Below are 19,345 nucleotides of genomic sequence, written 5' to 3' on the forward strand. Positions count from 1 at the left end.
TATTTGATATTCAATATTATTCGTTTCAGGCATACAGCACAGTGGTTAGACGTTTATATACCTTACGAAATAATTCCTCCTGATAAGTTCCATGCCCACCTGACACCGTACATCGTGATTACAATGTATTGACTGTATTCCCTAGGCTGTACTTTACATCCCCAGGCCTACTTTGTGACTGCCGATTGGTACTTCTTAATCTCTTTACCTTTTCACCCAGTTCCCTGACCCACCTTCCATCTGGCAACCATCAGTTTGTTCTCTGGATCTGTGAGTTTGTTTCTTTAACTGCAGATCTAAGGTGATTGAGTGGTTGTAGGTCTTTTCTCTTGGGTCAGATTCCCGTGGAGGAATGTCCTAGCCCCCTGTTTGATTGGCCTGTGTTCTGGAAGCTGATCTGAGGAACAGAGGTGGGAGTCTACTGCTCGGCGTGGAAATCTTCATTTAATCTCTGTGGTATAGTGCGACAGACAAGCCCTGTGTGTGCCTGGTTCATGCATCCTGTCTGGTGTAGTGTGTTAAGAAAGTGAAACACTTGTCTCTCACTGGCGTACAGGAGGGGCAGTTTCTTGGATACGTGGGGAGGCTTCTGGATGAAAACTGTTCCTTATGAACATTTAACCACTGGTCCTACTTTCAGACCAACCCTGACTCGTACCTTCAGACTCTTGAGCCTTTCTGTTGTGCCTGCTTCTTCACTGGCTTCCGACCCTCACCTACCCTCCCATGCATGGCGTTGGCTTGTTCCCTTTCACCAAGCCAACTGCCGACGACTCAGCAACCTGAGGGGCTTCAAAAAGTATTATATTTATCTCCCTCATCAGCTGTTGTCTCCTTTCTTTATATATATGTTTTTTGATGAGTTTATTCTTTTTTTAGCCCTTTAGCATCATTTTAGTGTAGTTTCAGGAGAGGGCAGATATAAACCAGTGTTCATATTTAACAAAGAGAAACTGACACTTTGTAATTATATCCATTTAAAATAGTATTGTTATATATTCAGGATTTCTTCTCTCTCCCCTTTCCACTAATATTTATTTCAGTTTTGTATCACTGGTGAGAAATAGAAGGATAGGTAGGTATTGGAGGGAATGGAGAGGACAAGAGACACAAAGAAGAGGAAAAATAGGTCCCTGCTGACAAAAGATGAGGCGCGGATTTTGGTACCAGGGGGCTGTGATAAAGTGATATCGCCACCTTCTGGCTTTTGAAAAACTTACTGAAATTTTATCTGACAATGTGAGTTGCAAATACTTTATTTTCCAGTTGATTTTTATGATTTTTGCATTGAGGTGTTTTCTTTAAATGAAAGAAGAAGTATGTATGTATGTATAGGCACCGGTTGTACTCATGTCAGTGTTTTCCCTTTGATGACTTCTGGGTTTGGATTTAGAAAAGTTTTCCATACACAGTGATTAAAAAGCCTAATTCCCATGTTTTCCTCCAGTAACCTAAAAAATTGCATTGAATTATTTGATCCACCTGAAGTTTATTTCGAATGAGGAGTAAAATATGGCTCCAATTAATTTTTTTATTAAGATGGTACTCAGTTCTCAATACTGCTTACTGGAATAACCCACCTTAACCAATTATACCCCAATGATTGAAATTTGAGACTTATTAAATTTTGTTACGAATTCGGGACTGTTCTTGGGCTTGTTTTTGTAGTTCATTAAGTTATATACCTTTTCGTGTAGCATGTATAGTACTTTAATTATTGTAACTTTATAACTTATTCAAATAATTGGGTGGGGCTCATCCTTACTTTATGTTTCCAAAATTTGTGCGGCTATTCTTGCTTATTTTTCCACATAAACTTTTTTCTTCCTCTTCCCCTACTTTATTTTCTGTAATATGTTTTTAATTGTAACTATTACAATTTTTATATTGTAATAGTTACACATAAAATCGATCACTTTAGTCACTTCTTAAGTGTAAAATTCAGTGGTATTAAGTATCCTCATAGTGTTGTGCAACCGCTGCCACCAGTGCTGTCTTGTGGGACTTTTCGTCCTGTGGGACTTTTCGTCCTGTGGGACTTTTCGTCCTGTGGAAGGAACCGAGCCTGTCCCCGCTAAAGAGTAACCCCCACTCCCGTTCCCTGTCCCCCAGTCCCTGGCAACTACCGTTCTGCTCTCCTTTCTGTCTCTGTGCTTGGGACCACTCTGAGTACCTCATATAAGTAGAATCCCACAGTACTGGCCCTTTTCGTGGCTGGCTTATGTCACTTAGCATACTGTCCCCAAGGTTCATCCATTTGTCTCACGTGTCAGAATTTAATTCATTTTAAGGCTGAATACTATTCTGTGATGTGTATAGACAGCATTTTGCATATCCATTCATCGGGTGATGGGCACTTGGGCTACTTTCCTGTTTTAGCCATTGCGAACGATGCTGCCATGAACATGGGTGGACAAGGATCTCTCCAAGACCCTGGCTTCACTTCCTTCGAGTGTGTACCCAGGAGTATAATTGCTGGATCATATGGTGATTGTATGTTTAAGTTTTAACTTTTTGAGGAACTGCCATCCTATTTCCCACAGTAGCTGTACCATTTTACGTTCCCATCAACACTGCACCTCCAAGTCCTCACCAACACTCGTTTTCTGTTTTTTTGACAGTAGCCATCCTAATGGGTGGGAGATGGTGTCTCATCGTGGTTTTGATTTGCATTTCCCCAATATTTATGATGTTGGACACCTTTTCATGTGCTTATTGGCCACTTACAATTTTCTTTGGCAAAAGGTTTATCACATTCTTTACCCGTGTTTGAATTGGAGTGCTCATTGGAATTTTGTTGTTGAATTTTAAGAGTCCTCTAAATGTTTTAAATTTTGATCCCTTATCAAATATATCATTTAAAATATTTTCTTCCATTCTGTGCCTTGTCATTGTGCTCTATGTGCAGTGTCTTCATGCACAAAAGTCAAATTTTCACGCAGCCCATTTGTTGATTTTTTTCCTTTAGTTCCCTGAACTTTTGGTGTCGTATCCAAAAAATCATTGCCAAATCCACTCTTATGCAACTATCTGCCTGTTTTCTCTCAGAGTTTTATAGTTTTAGGTCTTACACTCCATATTAATTTTTGAATCATTTGATCTAATTAGAAGGAAAATATATTATTAATTTTGTGACACATTATATGTAGAATAATTTGGGGGCAGTTGATATTGTTAGGATTTTGTAGTTTGTTCAAGAATGTGGTTTTTTGTTTTTAATTTTTTTTTTCCCCTATACATTTTTCACTGAGTTTCTTCCTAATTTTCTTTTATTGTCATTGCTATTGTAAGTGGGGTAATTTTTCCATGATTTCTTCTAACTAGTTGTTATTAGATGACATTTTTAATATGTAAGAAAGCTACTGATTTCTGAGCGTGAGTCTCATCCGCCACGTCACTCCGTCCCCTCCTTGTCTGAAGGAGCTTTCCCGGGTGAGTCTCCGGAGGCCTCCCTGTGAACAGTCGTCATCACTCATAAACAAGGATAGTTTTACCTCTTTGGTTCCAGTTTATATACTTAGGTTATTATTTTTTGTTTCATTACATTGGCTGGTATTTGCAGAACAATATTAAATAATAATGCTGAGTGATAATAATAGATGTTCTTGGTTTTTTTCTTTAATAGGACAGTTTCTTTAACAAATGCTTAGTGAAAAGTATATCTGGAGATGCCGAAAGGGCATTTAGTAAAATTCTATATGCATTCTTCATAAAATATGAGTATAATCTCATTAAATATTCATCATTTTCTCTGTTTTTAAACAAACACAGTATTTATTCAAATAGCTAAACATATAACATCTCTACATGTGTGTATACAAATGGGTACACACTTTTTCTTCCTTACCCTACTCCTTTTTAATTTTTCAAATACTATTTTCAAATTTCATTTTTATCAAGGCTATTCATGCATATAAAGAATAAACTAGTTCTACCAGATTTAAAAATAAAATTCAGTCCTTTTAAGAAAAAACCATTTAGCTCTTTTGTCTGATTCATTGAATATTCCCCTCTTTTTACACAAAGTGCATGTTTTTAGTATCTGGTGCCCTTTCGCGATGGCTCTTCTCTACTTGGGCCGTTTTTATCTCCTTGCCTCCTCCCACACACAGACACCGCTCCTGATAAGGCCGAGTTCCCTGTTGGGCTCATCAGTACTTGGTGTCAGTGTTTGTATTACTCTGCACGCTGCCCGAAGCTTATTTCGAGTTTGCGTGGTCCCTTAACTTTCCCACACCCCTCAGGGTACCATTTCACATCTTTCTCTTTGAACCTCTAACATCTTCTCCCTAGTTCTTACTTGTAAGCGACCTTGCTTCCTGTTTTCCTAAGAACATTGATGCAAGTAGGAGAGCTTTTGCAAGCTCTGAGATACAGACACATCTCCCCTTCGCCGTGCCCCTGCCCTGCCTCTCATAAAGACAGATGAGCCATCTGTGCCCCACACTCATGACTGCACGCAAAAATGAAGAGCCGAGGGAAAAATTACGAAACTGCTGGAGGAAAAAAACATTACTGTTTTCTCTTTCATTAAACATTTGTAACAAGAATTTTAGCAAGACTATATTTATAATGGATACATCTTGTCAAGTCCTTTGAAAGTATATTTTAGCATTTGATTAAAAAGCATTACTAGTTAAAATTAATAATTATTTAAAAAATTAACCATTAAATAATGAAAATTTTTTTTTTGCTTTTTAGTAGAACTCATCTGAGAGAGAATATGGCCCCGGTTGCGTGGGCAGCTCTGTTGCAGCTTTATTTTTTTCTGTAGTAACTTGTCAGCTTAGATCTTCTGTTTCTTCTGGAGGAGTTTTGGTTAACATATTTTTCTGGAAAATTACCCATTTTATCCAGTTCTCAATTTATTTGCCACAAGCTGAACAAAATAGCTTTTTATGATTTTTGGTTTCTTTTGGTTCTATGATATTTTTTTCTTTTATCTTTTTATATGCTGTGTATTGGTGCTTTCTTCATTTATTTTCCTTATTAAGTTTGCTAGTAGTTTATCAGGTTATTGTTTTAACAGATGGGTCTTAGATTTGTTTTTCTTTTTTTTTTTACATATACTTATTTAGTTGAGCTACACAAATAAATAAGTATATGTAACTATAACTCTGCTTCTACAGTCCAACATGTGGCTGAAGCCTCCTCTGTCCCCAACTTAAATGCTTCCCTTCTCTCACAGGGAGAAGGGAAATTTGTGAGAAGGTGTCTATGATTCCCATATGCTTCTTTTTTAAAATAACTTTTTAAACCTTTATTTATTTTCAGAGCAAGGGAAAGGAGAAAGAGAGGGAAAGAAACATCAGTCGGTTGCCTCTCGCATGCCCCTAACTGGGCACCCAGCCCGTGACCCGGGCACGTGCCCTGACAGGGAATGAAACCGGCAACTTTTCGTTTTGCAGGCTGGTGCTCAGTCCACTGAACCACACCAGCCAGGGCTCCCATGTGCTTTTTATATTTTTACTTTTAATTGTACATCTTTAAGAAATATATATTATTTTGCATGCCATAACTTTATGTAAATATAATCATGTTGTGTATCTATGTGTGTGTGTATAAATATTTTTAACTTAGTATTACATTTTTAACGTTCATCCATGTTATGGAAGTTACTCTATTTTTTTTTTATTTAATTTAGTTTTGCTTTTCAAGCACAGTTTACATTCAATACCCTTCCACACCATTTTCAGAAGTACAGCAAAGTGTCCAAAATCAATTACTTAATTTTCATTGTTCTAATTGTCGTGGGTCCTCTGCCCAGGCCTTCCCTTCAGAACTGAATATGCATTCTCCATGCACACAGGCTGACAGCTCATAGCTGCATCCCTTACTGGGACTTGCCCTTGGCCCAAGACACTGTTGTGCCCAAGGTTATGCTCCCTCCCAGAGGAGGGCTGTGAGACCTGAGTGCTGCAGGGATGTAAAATCCACCCAACTAGCCTCCATTTCGGACAACTCTGAAGAGCATCCCAGCGCTAGAGCTCCGTGTATTGTCAGCTGAGGCCCGAGTTGTGACCTCATTGGGCCGGTTTCCATTCCCAGTTCTGCCTCCTGCCCGCACTCACAGGTGTGTCTCCTAGTAGCATTCCCCAGGCAGCTTCCTTCATGCTATTCCCTCTTTTTTTCAAAGGAATGCATTTAAGACAGTTGGTATATTCTGTATATTTTTTTCAGATGGATAACCAGTTGTATAAGCACCGTCTATTAAGTTGATCAACCCCCTGTATGACATAAACACAGTATATTATGTACTTAAAGTGGGACATACAATTTGTCATTATGGTGTATATTAGGTTATGGTTACTGTATTTCTCTATATGTTCTCTTTGCTGTTTTAAGTATCTCTTTTGATGTTTGGGAAAGGTTTATATCTTTATTCTAATGGTACCGTTTTTCTTACTTAACATTGGATCAGTTTTCAATGGTATTCTGCCTGACCAATGTAGCTGGGTTGGTTGAGCATCATCCCACAAAGCGAAAGGTTACCAGTTTGATTCCCTGTTAGGGAATTCCCACACGTCTCGGTTTCGGGTTTGGTCCCTAGTCGGGTCATGGAGGAGAGGCAACTGATGTTTCTCTCCCCCTTTTTCAACCTCCCTTCCCCATGTCTAAAAATAAATAAGTAAAACTTGTAAAAAATGGTATCCTTTGATTCTCACCTGTATAACAATCAGTGGTCTTTGTTTACTTTCCTTTTCTCTCCTCTCTCCTTCCAGTTTTTAGTTGTATTGTCTACTTTGTGAGAAACGTAATGTTTACGTATCATTCTTCCCTCCGTGGCCCCAGTCTTGTCTGAGTTTGACTTCTACAATTCAATGTACCCAATGCTGTCGGTCCTCTTGCAGGATCGTCCCAGGCATATTGGGGTTGGACGAAGCTATCCTGTAACAGAGTCCTCAGAAAGGGCGCACATCCATAGTATTCCCTTCAGTTTTGCCATATTCAAAGTGCGTGGTTTTCTTTTTTTAGTTTTATTGATAAAATTGACATACAACATTGTGTGAGTTTAAGGTATACAATATCCTGATTTGATACATGTGTATATTGTGAAATGATGACCACAGTTAGCTAAGCATGCATCACCTGACATTTAAAAACATTTAATTCCCTTAGCAACTTTAATATATTTAATATATAAAATATAAAATACTTACTGTAACCACCATGATGTACATTACATCCCCATACTGTACCTTATTTTTGGAAGTTTGTACCTTTTGACCACTTTCACGCAATTCCCTCCCCCCACCTCTGGCAACCATCCATCTGTTTCTAGGTTCCGTTTTTTTAGATTCCGTATGTAAGTGAGATCATGTAGTATTTGTTTTTCTCTGATTTATTTCATTGAGCATAATACCCTCCAGGACCACCATGCTGTTGGGAATGGCAGGGTTTCCTTTTTATGGCTGGATAATATTCCATTTTGTGTATATGTTTTTAAACATGTATGTGTTTTAAAAAATTTCAACCAAGTAAACTCGAAGATCACATTGGCTTTATTTGTGATTCATGCATTGGCCGGCATTCTATCTAGAAACCAGAAGGGTTCTCTGAGGGATGGACAAAGGGTGGGTTTTTATAGGGAGAGGGGTCGGACAAGGAAGCTATTAGCGAAAGAGAGGATTAGTTTGGGGCCTGGACACCTTTTGCGGGAGAAGAGAATGGGAAGAGGCAATTGGTGCAGGTTGGCTCTTGTTTCTGTGGGGTTGGAGAGGACCTTTGTGATAGACTGATTACTGGTGTGACCAGGAAATTCCAGACTGGTTGACTAAGATTTTATTTCTGGGGATAGTGTGTTACAGATTGGCACCTGTGAAAACTACTTTTGTTAACAAGTGTCACCCCAGTAAATAAAAAGGGGGGAAAAGATTACATTTCTGTGAAAGGTTGAAACTGCTATTAGATTATTCGATCAGGTTAATTAAATCTTCGTTTGGTGTCATGGGCTTTTTAGCATGAGTGGCACTATTTGGGGCCTGCGGTTTTTCAGATGTATGAGACATTTTCTTCATCCAGTCATCTCCATACGCTTAGGTTGTTTCCCCACGTCTTGGTTATTGTAGATGCTGCAGTGAACAGGGGGGCGCAGCTGTCTTTTTCAATATAGTGAGTTCATTTCTTTCAGATCTGTTCCCAGAAGTGGAAATGCCAGATTGTATGGCAGCTCTATTTTTAAGGTTTTGAGAAAACTTTATACTCTTTTCCATAGTGGCCACACCAGTTGACATTCTCTTGAACAGTGCACAAGAGATCCCTTTTCTCCACATCCTCACCAACACTCGTTCGCTCTTGTCTTTTTGATGACAGCCATTCTGACGGGTGTGAGATGCTTGGATGCTGTCAAACCCAAAATGCTAATCAAAACCAAAACCCATTTGGTTTTGATTAGCATTTCCCTGATGATTATTGATGTTGAGCACCTTTTTATATACCTGTTGTACATTGTTCCGTCCCGCGGAACAGTCAACTGGGGTCCCGAGTCTACCTGAAACGGATGAATAGGGATGGGAACAAGAGGTGCGAAGAAAGGCAGCAAGACAAAGGATTCTGATCCAGCTGCAAATTTTATTTTAGGCAGGGCTGTTATATAGGGGGCAGGGGAAAAGGGGAGGTGGTCCTGATAGGTTGTCCTGTGCATGCTCACTGCATGCTCTTGGCGATGGTTGGTGGGTGGGCGCATGATCAGCATCTTGATTGGTAGGTAGTACTCGTGATTGAGAGATGCCCACAAGGGTGGGGGCTACCTGGCTCGGCTGCCTCAGCCAAGCCCTCCTGGTGCTATCTTCTTGAAAAGATTGCATCCCCCGTCTTTAGGCCCCGACAGTACATTTGTATGCTTTCTTTGGAAAAATGTTCAGTTTCTCTGTCCATTTTTAGTAGGATTGTGTGTGGAGTTTTTGCCATTCAGTTCTATGAGTTTTTAAAAATATGTTTTGGATATTAACCCATTATCAAATATATGAATAGTAAATATTTTCCCTCACTCAGTAGGTTGCCTTTTCATGTTATTTATGGTTTCCTTTTCTGTGAAGACACTTTTTAATTTTTTTTATTTATTGATTTTAGAGAGAAAGGGGAGGGAGGAAAGTATGGAGGGAGGAAAAGAAACATCGATTTGTTGCTCCACTTATTTGTGATTCATTGATTGATTCTTTTTTGTTGTTGTTGTTGTTTTTAATATATTTTATTGATATGCCATTACAGTTGTCCCATTCCCCCCCTTCATTCCCCTCCACCCGCACACTCCCTCCCCCACCATTCTCCCCCCCTTAGTTTATAACCACGTGTCTCAAGTTCTTTAGATTCTATATTTCCCCCACTATTCTCGCCCTCCCCCTATCTATTTTCTACCTACTGTCTATGCTACTTATTCTCTGTACCTTCTCCCCCCTTCTCCTCCTCCCACTCCCCTGTTGCTAACCCTTCACGTGATCTTCATTTCTATGGTTCTGCTCCTGATCTAGCTGTCTTCTTGGTTTGCTTTTGTTTTAGGTGTGGTTGTTAATAACTGTGAGTTTGTTGTCCTTTCACTGTTCGTATTTTTTATCTTCTTTTTCTTAGATAAGTCCCTTTAACATTTCATATAATAAGGGCTTGGTGATGATGAACTCCTTGAGCTTGACCTCATCTGAGAAGCACTTTATCTGCCCTTCCATTCTAAATGAAAGCTTAGCTGGATAGAGTAATCTTGGATGGAGGTCCTTGCCTTTCATGACTTGGAATACTTCTTTCCATACTTCTTGCCTGTAAGGTCTCTTTTGAGAAATCCGTTGACAGTCTGATGGGAACTCCTTTGTAGGTGACTGTCCCCTTATCTCTTGCTGCTTCTAGGATTCTCTCCTTCATTTTAATCTTGGCTAATGTAATTATGATGTGCCTTGGTGTGTTCCTTCTTGGGTCCAACTTCTTTGGCACTCTCTGAGCTTCCTGGATTTCCTGGAAGTCTATTTCCTTTGCCAGATTGGGGAAGTTCTCCTTTATTATTTGTTCAAATAAGTTTTCCACTCATGGCTGTTCCTCTTCCCCTTCTGGTACCCCTATAATCCGGATGTTGGAACGTTTAAAGATGTCCTGGAGGTTTCTAAGCCTCTTCTCATTTTTTTGACATTGGTTGATTCTTGTATGTGCCCTGACTGGGGATTGAACCCACAAACTTGGCATATTGGGACACGTGCAGAAGCTTTTTAGTTTGATGTCATCTCACTCATTTATTTTTACTTTTGTTATCTTTGTTTTTGGTGTCAAATCCAAAAAGATCATCACCAATACTGATATCAGAACTATTTTGATGTCCTTGAAACTTGAGGTACAGCTTGGGCAGGGTGTAATATCCTGGGTTTACATTTTCTAAAGTTTCTTGAAAATTCTGTTCTACCTTTGTTGTGCTTATATGTTATTTTTGAGGAATTTGATGCTGTGTAATTCCCTTGCCTTTGTAAAATATTTTATCTTTCTGCCAGAATGCCCAGTTTTGTTTTGTTTTTTTCTTCTTCTTCATAAAGAGTCCTACTAGGATACATGTCACAGTTTATCATTCTGAGTCAATTTTCCTAAGTAGCTGGTAGGACTTTTCAATATATAGATTCTTTATTTCATTTTCATTCTCTTTATTGTTTTCCTGCTTTTCTTCAATATCCTTTAAGGTTTTTGTTTGTTTTTTTAACTTTTAAAAATATGTTTATTGGTTTTAGAGAGAGAAGAAGGGGGAGAGAGAGAGAACCATCGATGTGAGAGAGAAATATCACCTGGATCGAACCCACAACCTAGGTATGTGCCCTGACCTGGAATCAAACCCCCAGCCTTTTGGTGTATGGTGCTTACATTCCAACCAACTGAGCCACACCAGCCAGAGCCATCTTGAGGGTTTTAAGGACTAAGAGTTTAGGGGAGGGCTTAGGGGAGGATCTCAAATTGATACACTAGGGAAGAGAGGATTTTGTGATTTTCTAGATGGTTGTAAATGTCTGTAACAGCCAGCTGTTAACTGTCTCAGTTTCCCTATTCCACTTGTTTTGGCTCACTAGCCTGTCTCACAACTCCCCAAACTCCACGGCCTCCTTAAATCAAATCATTGTTAGAGGCAGAGGGAGGGGGCTCTGCTTCCAGGCTTCTTTACAGATTCTTAAGGCAAAGGCCTGACAGATTGAAAGAGGGAAATGAGGCAGGTAGGCCCTTCAGCCCCCTCTAACTATGACTCACCAGGTTTCCCTGAGGCTGGTGATAAGAGCATTGGCTGAGGGTCAGGCCCAAACCCAGCCTCACCAGGAACAGACCCAGGAGCAGGAGGAGTCGGGTCATACTGCCTTTGTACAGGCTGAGTCCCCATCCTGGGGCTGTCTATAGGCAAATGGGGGAGGAAGGGGAAGAGCCTTGTTTCTGGTGTGGGTGAGGCTCCTCCACACTGACCATGGAGCTAAGGTCAGGAGAGGGATCTGGTTTATAATGCAGACAAGGTAAACAGAGTCCTGGCTGGGCCTGGGGGACGTTCAGTCCTGTCCATGCTGCAGCTGGCACTTGGCCAGTCAGTGTGAGAATTCCTGGCATGCCTGACAGTCCTTCCTGTCCTCAGAGTAGTCCTTGTTCTGGATGGTCATGGTGTGGAAGTGGAACTTTCCCTGTAGGCGGGTGCTGGCTGTCAGCGATAGTGATGTGTACATGCTGCTGGGCCACAACACCCACATATGCAGGCTGTGCAAGGCTTCCGACAGCAACGGGTCTTGAAGAGTTGTGAAGTCCACGCCTTTGGGCGTGTCCCTTCCATTAGCACCAGGGTTATGTCTCTCAGAATGGTTGAGGCTGCAGCCAGGATGGAGAAGAAGTGCAGATGGGGTCTGCGTACTTGTACTCATGTAAAATACAGGCCACCACTGGGAGGCCCAAGCTCTGCAGCAAGCCTCCTATCATGTGGATAAAGGCATTTCTGACACTGGAGTTCTCCTGCTGCTGGCAGGTGTCAGGGCTGTGCCAGTGGCCAGACTGCTGAAGAGTCAACCCCATTATGATGTTCATGGCCACAGCGCAGCCTGCAGTTATCAGCATGGTCCTCTCCTCAATCCATAGTCCCCAGAGGTCAGCCGCTCCACTGCCTGGTACACCAGTACCTCAGTCATGACCCAGATGGACAGCACAGAGAGCAGGGTTCCCAGGATCTCAGCTTGCTGTCAGCTTAAGTTCATGATCTTGGTGGCAGGGCCGGGAGGATATCCAGAAAGAGAAGAGGCTGATGAGCATGCTGGCAAAGCCAGTGAGTAAATGGTCTGCATGATTGCCAAGCTACATGCTAGACACCCACCAATGATTTACTCAGTCTTGAACACCAGGCAAATGGCAGAGACCAGAGAGTGGTGGCGACAGGCCACTGCTTTTTGGCGTCGCAGTGACTGCCAGGACCCTTCTGGGCGTGATGGTAATGGTTGCTTTCCACAGCCAGCTCAGTAGATGACAACTCCAAGTCAGGTTGGGACACAGAAATCCAGCCAGCCCCATCTCATTACAGATGTCCATGTAAGACCAGGCTCCAGGGCTGGCATCCAACAGATGCTGCTCATCCGTGGCCTTCTTGCAGCCCTGCACGCCCCGGGCTGGGTCAGGAAATTACGTGCCAGATGCTGCGCCGTATGCACCTGCGGAGAGAGCCTACGTACTTCTCCTGTCCCGCCCTGTGCGCCCCGCTGCCTCGAGCTGCAGCCTCTGCTCTGAGCGCTTTATGTGGTCCTCACCACCCGGTGTGAAGTGGCCTGCTGCGCACCACGTGCAGAAGACCGCGGTAAAGGGTGAGGGCATGGGCGGCGTAAAGGATGCTCCCCCCCCCCCCCGGCTGGTGCCGCCACGCCCCCNAAAGGATGCCCCCCCCCCCCCCCCGCTCCTCCGGAGCTTCCCCGGCGCTTCCCCGGCGCACCCCTCCGCTGTGTCCTTGGGGAGCCTACCTGGCTTGCCACGAAAGGCCTAACTGCCTCTGCAAAGTTAGGACTGAGCTGATGGCTGCACGTGCTCTTCCCCTCTCGATCTGGCAGCGTCCCACCAAGAAGGCCTCTCGTCTGGGTTTGTAGGAATTCGCTTCTGAGCACCCCCTCCCCAGAGCAGGGATCCCCCAGGGAGTGGCTCCTCAGGCCACGGTTGCGGTTTCCCCTCCTTTCAGTTTTTATGGAAGTCTCTACTCCCTGTGTGCCTGGTAATTTAGTGTGTATTTCACATATGATTTTGCCTTTTATTTCTCTTTCTGTAGCTCAGTCAATTTTATTTAATTTCTTTTTTTGCCCACTTTGGTTCTTAGTTTTGATATTTCTGACCCAGGGTTTTTTTTCCCCATATCTGCAGATTGTTGTTTGAGAATATCTAATTCAGCTTGAGGTGTGTGTTACAGTTTTTTCCCACTTCATGGTTGGTTTGGGGAAGAAAGCCATCAACAGTAAAGTTTTCGCTCGTATGTTTTTGTCTGCATGCAGTCCTTCGGTATGCGCACAATGTACTTTCATCGTCCTTGTGTCTGCTTAGTTTGTGGGCAGAGTTCCTGATTGGAGGGTTCTGCCACTCCTTCCTCTTCTGTCAGTTTCTTCTCTGAACTGGTGTTCCCCACCCGTGAGGGAGAGGGGGAAAGGAAGGATTGGTAGGTCCTGTTTTTGTTTCCTCAGGAGCTTTGCCTTTTCTGTCTTTCCATTTATTGCTTCGTCTCCCAGGTCTGTTCTCTGTCTATGTACCTGATTCCCCCTAGGAGCACTTTTTCTGGGAGGCTGCGGCGGTTTGTCCAGCAGTTTCCAGTCCGACATGAAGGTATTGGCAGGACCCTCTCCCTCGGAGGCCTTTAGGGGAGGTTCCTTTCTTGCCTCTTTCAGCTTCTAGTGACCCCAGGCATTTCCTGATTTGCCAAAGCACAATCCAGTCCCTGCCTCCACCTGTGGTCTTGTGGCCGACTTCCCTCCGGTCTTGGTGTTTATCTTTTCTCTTCCAGTAAGCACATCTTTTCTCTTCCAGTAAGCACACCAGTCCTAGTGGCTTAGGGCGCACCCTCCTTTCAGGACAGCCTCATCTTAACTTGTTGATCTCTACAAAGACCCTACTTCCTAATAAGGTCACATTCACAGATTTAGGGCTTGAACACGTTTTTTTGAGAGACACAATTCAACCCATAACACCTAAATAAGGACAAAATGTTAAATACCCCTGGAGAACTTAGAAGTACGTTTGAATAAATGGAAATGGATACTTTGTTCTAGATAAGAAGACTCAACATTTTGAAGATGTGAAACTTATAAATTAAGTTAATTTAGGGAGGATTGATATGATCCAAGAAAATCACTGGCAGTTGTTTTGTTTTTGTGTCCTTGCCCCCAGAATTGGAGGCGCATATTGCAAAGTTCAAATGAAAACGTACACAAGTAATAGTAGTCACACTCTGAAAAAACAAGATAAAATTGCAGGCAAATGCCATTTTTTAAATTTATTTATTAAATATATTTTATTGATTATTCTATTACAGTTGTCCCATTCCCCCTTCATTCCCCACCACCCTGCACACCCCCTCCCCCCACATTCCCCCCTTTAGTTCATGTCCATGTGTCATAAGTTCTTTAGCTTTTACATTTCCCACACTACTCTTGCCCTCCCCCTGTCTATTTTCTACCTACCATCTATGCTACTTATTCTCTGTACCTTTCCCCCCTTCTCCTCCTCCCACTCCCCTGTTGCTAACCCTCCATGTGATCTCCATTTCTGTGGTTCTGTTCCTGTTCTAGTTGTTTGCTTAGTTTGCTTTTGTTTTAGGTGTGATTGTTAATAACTGTGTGTTTGCTGTCCTTTCACTGTTCATATTTTTATCTTCTTTTTCTTATATAAGTCCCTTTAGCATTTCATATAATAAGGGCTTGGTAATGATGAACTCCTTGAACTTGACCTTATCTGAGAAGCACTTTATCTGTCCTTCCATTCTAAATGAAAGCTTTGCTGGATAAAGCAATCTTGGCTGTAGGTCTTTGGATTTCATGACTTGGAATACTTCTTTCCAGCCCCTTCTTGCCTGGAAGGTCTCTTTTGAGAAATCAGCTGACAGTCTGATGGGAACTCCTTTGTAGGTGACTGTCCCCTTATCTCTTGCTGCTTCTAGGATTCTCTCCTTCATTTTAATCTTGGGTAATGTAATTATGATGTGCCTTGGTGTGTTCCTTCTTGGGTCCACCTTCTTTGGGACTCTCTGAGCTTCCTGGACTCCCTGAAAGTCTATTTCCTTTGCCAGATTGAGGAAGTTCTCCTTTATTATTTGTTCAAATAAGTTTTCCACTTGTTGCTGTTCCTCTTCTCCTTCTGGTACCCCTATAATTCAGATGTTGGAACATTTAAAGATGTCCTGGAGGTTCCTAAGCCTCTCCTCATTTTTCTGTTTGGTTGTTTCTTTCTTCCTTCTGGTCCACTCCATTGATTTGAATCCCAGTTTCCTTCCCATTGCTATTGGTTCCCTGTGCATTTTCCTTTATTTCACTTAGTTTAGCCTTCATTTGTTCATCTAATTTGTGACCAAAATCAACCAGTTCTCTGAGCATCCTGATCACCAGTATTTTGAACTGTGCATCCGATAGATTAGCTATCTCTTGGTTGCTTAAAAGTATTGGCTCTGGGGTTTTGATCTATTCTTCCATTTGAGCCATTTTTTTGGGGGGGTCCTAGTCACACCTGTTAAATAGTGAGGGGTGGAGCCTTAGGTGTTCACCAGGGCGGGGCAACCCCATTGCTGGGTAGTGACACTGTATGTGGGGGCGGGGTCAGAGAGGGGCAATGACGCTTGCTCTGCTCTCTCTCAGATTTCAGTCCCTTCTGCTGCTTCCCACAAGCAAATTAGGCCCTTCCGTTACTGGTTCTCGGGTGGGTGGGCTTGTGTACATTCTAGGACCCTGTGGGTCTCTCCAATGAACTCTCCTGTGAGGTTGGGAGTCTCTCCTGGTACCTCAACCCCCACAGTGTTTTCAACTGGTGCTTTTAGGCTTTATTTCCTGGCACTGGGGCCCTGGGTTGCTCAGTCTGTCTTGCTGCTCGTTTTTGCCTGGTTTATCTGTGTGTGAATGTGTGACTGTGGTCAGCCAGCCACCTTGTGCCCTCACTGAGTCTGCTCATTGCCACCCCATGCCCGGGGTCTGCCAGCCGCCACCCAGGTTGCCAGCCACCACTTTTTCTTGCCGTGACCCCTTTTCACCGGCCGCCGACTCCGCCCCCCTTACCAGTCTGGAGGAATAGTTGTCAGACTTCTGTACAGTTTAATTTTCTGTCAGTTCTGTTTTTTTGTTTCTAAATTTATGTTGTCCTTAATTCTGATTGTGTGAGGAGGCACAGTGTGCCTACCTACACCTCCATCTTGGCCAGAAGTTGGCAAATGCCATTTTAAAAACAGATTGAATAAAGATACTTAAGAAGCTATCCTGCACTGGGGAGGCTGTGTAGGAATAGTTTTATGTATGACTGGGTGGGGTGCTAATTTCCTTAGCAGCTGCAGAGGACAATGTAGCAGTACTTCTAAAGATGCATATATCACTAGATCAAACAATTTCAGATGTATAATTACATATATATAAGGGTAGTCACTGAAGCGTTGTTTATAATAGCAAAAGATTGGAAGCCCAAATTCTGACGCGAGGGAACTGGTTAAATAATGGTATCATCATATAACAGAATATTAGGCAGCTGTTAAGGGGAATGAAGGTACTCTGTACTCATTTGGCAGGATCTCAATGCTGTGTTGTTGAGTATAAAAAAACAAGATGCAAAACTAAATGTGAAGCTTTTTCAAAGATGAATGAATGAGAATGTTTTCACATTACTCACCTGTGTGTGCTCGAAGAAACCTGGGGCTGATGCTTAAACGTCTGTACTGCGGCTGTGTGTGCAGGGGTGTCAGTGGGGTGGGTGGGAAGTAGTGGAATGATGTTTCATCATTCACCTCTGCACTTTCTGGCTTGCATCTCTTTTTAAAAAATTTACTTAAAAATAAAAATTTGTGCCCTGGCTGCCGTAGCTCAGTGGATTGAGCGCAGGCCTGCGAACCAGATCATCGCAGTTCGATTCCCAGTCAGGGCACATGCCTGGGTTGCGGGCCAGTTCCCAGTAGGGGGCGCACCAGAGGCAACCATACATTGATGTTTCTCTCCCTCTCTCCTTCCCTTCCCCTCTGAAGATAAGTAAATAAAATCTTTAAAAAAAATTAAATAAAAATTTGTTTTTTCACAAATGTTAATGTATTAACAAATAAATTTTAAAGGTTTTATTTATGTTTAGAGAGAGGGGAAGGAAGGGAGAAAGAGCAGGGGAGAGACACCAATGTGTGATTGCCTCTTGAGCAGCCCCCCACTAGAGACCTGGTCCACAACCCAGGCATGTGCCCTGACTGGGAATTGAATCGCCAACCCTCTGGTTCACAGATCAACACTCAGTCCACTAAGCCACACCAGCCAGGGCTTAACAAATAAATTTAATTTTAAAGAACTATCACTTAACCTTTACATTTAAGTGGCTAGGGTAGTCATGCAAATAAGACAAATGTTCTTAGACTCTGCCATTTTTCTGGAAGTCTTTTAAAGATGATTTTAGTTTATTTTGTAAAGATTTTATTAATTTATTTTTAGAGAGGAAGAAGAAGAGGGACAGAAACATTAATATGAGAGAGAAACTTTATTTTTTTATCTTTATTTTTAAAATATCTTATTTATTTATTTTCAGACAGAGGGGAAGGGAAGGAAAGAGGGAGAGAAACATCAATGTGTGGTTGCTTCTCATGTGTCCCCCACTGGGAACTGGCCTGCAACCCAGGCATGTGCCCTGACTGGGAATCGAACCGCGATTGTCTGGTTCACAGGCCCATGCTTAATCCACTGAGCTACACCAGCCAGGGCGAGAGAGAAACTTTAATTGGTTGCCTCTCTCACGAGCCCCGACTGGGGATCAATCCTGCAACCCAGGCATGTGCCCTGACCAGAATTCGCTTTGCAGGATGACACTCAACCCACTGAGCCACACTGGTCAGGGCTAAGATAACTTTAAAGTATACATATAATCATTTATATTGTTCAACATTCACAAATAATACAAACTTCCTTTAATATAATGATTTTAAAATCTTACACTACTTTAAAATGAAAACAGCTTGGAACTCATCCTTTTATGCTGTGGAACATGTATATAATAACAGCTCATTAACCTAAACTTTATTGTAAATTTTGGTTCTAAGTGACCTTGGGCAAGTTATTTAAGCTCTCTGATTCAGTTTTCTCACCTGTATAATGGAGGGTTATTTTGGGAATGAACTGTAGTAAATAGCTCTTATGATGATGCTGATTATAAAATTATTTCATTTGGTTTCATTTTCATTTGAATATAGATTAGGTACATGCGTAAGTACAGTGGTGTTCTAAATGAGGATTAGAAATTATTATGCTGTCTTCTTCACGGATTGCTTCATTTTGGTTGTCCTATTTTATCTTCTTCTTTGATTCATGGATAAATTGAATGTTTTATGTTCACATAGTTCTTTGTATAGCACTTTTCCTGTAAATTTATATTAACACCCAAATGATATGTTTTTTAAAGATTTTATTTATTAATTTTTTGAGAGAGAGGAAAGGAGGGAGAAAGGGAGGGAGAGAAACATCAGTGTGTGGTTGCCTCTCACATACCCCAAACTCAGGACCTGGCCTGCAGCCCAGGCATGTGCCCTGACTGGGAATCGAATCAGCTGCCCTTCGGTTCTCAGGCCAGCGCTCAGTCCACTGAGACACAACAGCCAAGGCTTAATACCCAAACAATATTTTAAAAACTCATTTAGCCTGTTGTGATGGATCAAGTGAGCATAAGTCTTAACATTCGTATTTCTAATCTGAAGCCTTGCTTATTTGGGAATGGAATTTTGCTAAAGACCATGAGTGCAACAGGTGACGTAACCCACATAGTCACTGTGCAGAAGTCAGTGGACGGTGTAAAACTTGGCCTGTGCTGCCGGACACAAGAGCCTTTTGTTAGGTGCTTGGCAGGTTCCTGAAATGTGGTTTTTGTTCTAAATTTGGGTATCTCTTAGATTCTTAGATTCTAATGTCACTCCTTTGGACAGAACAGAACTAAGTTTTCTCTGTTAAACTTTTGTTTTCAGCAATGAAAAACAAATAGTACATGTTTCATTCTATGAAAGTATTCGAAACGAGACTGTCCCTTAGGTTCTGTGGTGGAAGCAGGGGTAGGGCAGTGAGATTACCCCAGCTTTGCTGGGAGTGGGGGAGGAGTCCTCTTCAGTGGTTTGCTTAGTGGAATGTGACTCTGTGCCTAACTCTACTTCAGTGTTAGGCTGACAGTCATGGGGGCTCACCTACAG

The 19,345-nt window shown here is 42.1% G+C and overlaps 1 protein-coding gene and 1 pseudogene across 5 annotated transcripts in view; one reads left to right on the top strand and one right to left on the bottom strand.

Moving 5' to 3' along the window:
- The window catches only part of TFDP2 (transcription factor Dp-2), a 165,840-nt gene that overhangs the window by 21,705 nt on the left and 124,790 nt on the right, over positions 1–19,345 (top strand). Inside the window, exon 1 of one of the 5 annotated variants that reach the window (XM_037051436.1) lies at positions 10,756–10,773. The exons of the other annotated variants lie outside the window; for them this stretch is intronic. The gene's annotated coding sequence lies outside the window, so the exon portion shown is untranslated. Of the gene's footprint in view, positions 1–10,755; positions 10,774–19,345 lie in introns of those variants that run through there. 5 annotated transcript variants of the gene reach the window in all.
- LOC118990942 (zinc transporter 2-like) lies at positions 10,959–12,600 on the bottom strand (annotated as a pseudogene).

Source organism: Sturnira hondurensis, unplaced genomic scaffold (assembly GCF_014824575.4).
Source record: "Sturnira hondurensis isolate 20B ecotype Veracruz unplaced genomic scaffold, ASM1482457v3 Scaffold0000867, whole genome shotgun sequence".
In the NCBI taxonomy this organism is placed as follows: Eukaryota; Metazoa; Chordata; class Mammalia; order Chiroptera; family Phyllostomidae; genus Sturnira; species Sturnira hondurensis.